The sequence below is a fragment of the Triticum urartu genome, chromosome 3A (genome assembly GCF_056163025.1).
Source record: "Triticum urartu cultivar PI428250 chromosome 3A, HENAU_Tu73, whole genome shotgun sequence".
Classification (NCBI taxonomy): domain Eukaryota; kingdom Viridiplantae; phylum Streptophyta; class Magnoliopsida; order Poales; family Poaceae; genus Triticum; species Triticum urartu.
In genome coordinates, this window is record NC_141875.1 from 158,402,312 (window position 1) to 158,405,662 (window position 3,351).

The following is a 3,351-nucleotide window of genomic DNA, read 5'->3' on the forward strand; positions in this document are numbered from 1 at the left end:
TAGAAAAAAAATAAGGAGAGGACTTTCGGGTGGAGCGCTGTCGTCTCGAGGCGGAACTTGGGCAGGAGCACTTTTGCCCTTCGGCGGAGCGATTCCGCCGGGGGAACTTCCCTCCCAGAGGGGAAAATCATCGTCATCATCATCACCAACAACTCTCCCATCTTGGGGAGGGATATCTCCATCAACATCTTCAATAGCACCATCTCATCTCAAACCCTAGTTCATATCTTGTGTTCAATCTTGTTATCGAAACAATAGATTGGTGCTTGTGGGTGACTAGTAGTGTTGATTACTATATGGTTTATTTGGTGAAAGATTATATGTTTAGATCCAATATACTATTTAATACCCCTGTGATCTTGAGCATGTTTATCACTTGTGAGTAGTTACTTTTGTTCTTGGGGTCATGGGAGAAATCATGTTGCAAGTAATCATGTGAACTTGATATGTGTTTGATATTTTGATAGTATGTATGTTGTGATTCCCTTAATGGTGTCATGTGAACGTTGGCTACATGACACTTCACCATATTTGGTCCTAAGGGAATGCATTGTGGAGTAGCAATTAGATGATGGGTTGCAAGAGTGACAGAAGCTTAAACCCCAGTTTACACTACAAGAATTCTGTTAATCCATGATGACTCCTGTCCGTCACAGACGAGTGCAAAACTGTCGTGCATCATCCGCTGCGACGGATTTGTAATCCGTCATGTATATCGCGTCATAATTTAACCACAATGCAATCGTTGACGGATCTCTCAAACCGTCACGGATCTATGACAGTTCTTGACCGTCATGCATGTCAGTTAACTGACGTGCTCATAACGGTGTTAACTTGTGTGCCACATCATCATCTGACATGTATATGACGTTGCGGCCCATGAAGAGAGTATCTCCATTAAAGTTTTGGCCCATTAAATCTCAGCCCAGGGGTAAGACCAATAGCCCATGTAGTATTTAGCCCAAACTAAGTTTGGCCCAATCAAATTTTAGGTCAGTCCGAAGCCCATGAATTTGAGGCCTAGATTAGCCCATCACACGGTTCAATGAATCCATTAAAATTTTGATCTAATGCGCCAATACAAACTTTTCAGAAGATATTTGTTTGTCCTTAAAGAAAAGAAAATTACATATACACACTGCAAAATATTACAACAAACCTACTACTAAATCCTTTTTACAATCATTTTCTGATAGTAACATTTTACACAAAAGAAAAGAAACACCACGACAAACTCGAAATTACAGACATTTCTAGAAAAAATACAGGCGCAAAACACACATAACTTCAATCTATAGGAAGTCCCGGAGAACGCCATGTGCTGGTTTCCAAGTGCAACCGGTCCGCTCAGTGCCGCCTAGTGCTCGACGAATGGAACCGGAGAACACCATGTGCTGTTTTGCCTTTCTGGAGGAAGACATGCAAGGTAATGGATAAGTTAAAAGAAAGATTAGTGTAGCGGGACAAACATCACGGTCAAAGCATTGGTGTAGATCTGCGAGGCGATGGAGGCGGGCATGTTCCTAACGCGGGAGATGTAGGGAACGAAGAAGGCCTTGCGGACCCCGTAGGAGCAGGCGCGGGCGCAGCACGAGGCCAGGAGACTCGGTCGGCGGGCTCTTAGGACGGCAAACTTGAAGGCGAGCTGGTCGACGGCGAAGAGCACGACAAGAGCTTGAGGGCATGCTGAGGTTGATGGAGAAGCCGACGATGAGGACGGCGTACACGACGGACTCGGGAACCTCGGCGACGAAGGGCGGCGGCGTCCCACCACGGCGCAATCCGTGGCGGCATTGGTCTGGCGCCGGCTCGGCGCAGCCCCCTTGGCCACCGCGGCACGACCCTATAGGGCCGCTCAGGGCGGCACCACCGGATGGAGAGGTGGAAGCCTAGATTAGGGGAAGAAACTGGTGGCTGGGAACGAGCGGCTCAGAGAGTGGTGGGAGATACGCGCGGTCGTGGATCGGGAAGGATCTGGAAGACGAGAGAATTGGGAGTTTGTTGCTGCGTTGAAGATAAGCCGGCTGCAGCGGCTGGATAGGTGTGTGCTTGCCGTTGGATCTAGAGGAGTAAACGGTGTGGATGGTCGATCCGTGGGATGGTTGGATGGACCAATCAAAACGCTAGATTTGCCTCACGCAGGATCGCTATCTGTGGCACCGTATCTCTCGCATGTGCGTGCAAGCACCGTATTATAGTTTTTTTAGGGAAGCACCGTATTATAGTTGCTAACCAACAACTGCCACGTTGGTGCACTCACCCAATAAACATTTCTAAAAACCTTTTTTTAATTTAGGGCAGTCCTGACTCAATCTTTTTTTTGCGGGTCCGACTCAATCATTTGTTGTCCTTTGGGTTGATGTTAGTTAAATGCGAAAAATATTTGAATTATTAATGATATTGTTCACCTTGTAAAAAACATTCATCTTCAAGTTTAGAAGAGTCTTGCACCCTCATGTTTTGCACTCATTTCCTTTTCTTGTATAAGACCCGAACATAGACACTTTAACACAAATAGGATTTTAAAACCATTTTCCATAAAAATTCCATACACTTGCAGTTTGAAACTGAATTTTATTCATTAAATGTCCAAAAATGCACTAAATGACTTAAATGTGCAAACAGACCCAGAAAATGCCAATTTTTGACATGGGTCGTATGATGGTGTATGTTGAGTGCAGAAAAAAGGCAAATGGATAAAGCAGTGATCACTTCGCCTTTAAACTGACATGTTCTCTCTCGAAACCTAGATTACTCGAATATGGCCTGATTTCTAAGAAGCGTATGGCACAACTATTTTTACATGGATCATGTTACCGTGTTTGTTGGGCGTAGAAAAATCCAAGGCCAACAGATGAAGATGTGGTCTCTTTGCATACATACCTAACATGTTCCCTATCGAAACCTTGATTCTTACACGAAGATGGCCTGGTTTTCTAAGCAGTGTACGTCACTACTATTGTTAACCATTATCAAATTTCTAGCACGGCCTCTAGGTGTCATAAAAGGGCATCGTGCGAAGTTTTATGTTTTTCTGACTTTGTTTGCATTTTTCAATTACAAATCATTCAACAACATGAACATATTTTTTATGCCAGGGCTCGCGGAAGACACGAACATATGGTGGTTCGATGTGGCATCATTTTTTTTCTCTCCTGTCCAGAACATGACGAGGCTTTCTGTCAAGACATTTTTTAAAGTACACCCACGACGTGTAACACTATAGTCCAGAGACTCTTGGAATGCTCCAATATGATTCTCAAATACGAGAATATGCTCCATTACGGTCTTGCCTAGGTTTCATGCTACACGAGGCGTCCGGAGCGATGCCACGTTGGTGTATAGTAGAGT

The 3,351-nt window shown here is 44.6% G+C and overlaps 1 long non-coding RNA gene across 1 annotated transcript; it reads right to left on the bottom strand.

The window, feature by feature from the left end:
* Positions 1-1,060: 1,060 nt before the first annotated feature.
* On the bottom strand, positions 1,061-2,133 carry LOC147979027 (uncharacterized). Its single transcript, XR_015618456.1, has 2 exons — positions 1,565-2,133; positions 1,061-1,407 (listed from the first exon to the last, which is right to left on the bottom strand). It is a non-coding gene; the product is annotated as an uncharacterized LOC147979027 (long non-coding RNA).
* Positions 2,134-3,351: the final 1,218 nt, after the last annotated feature.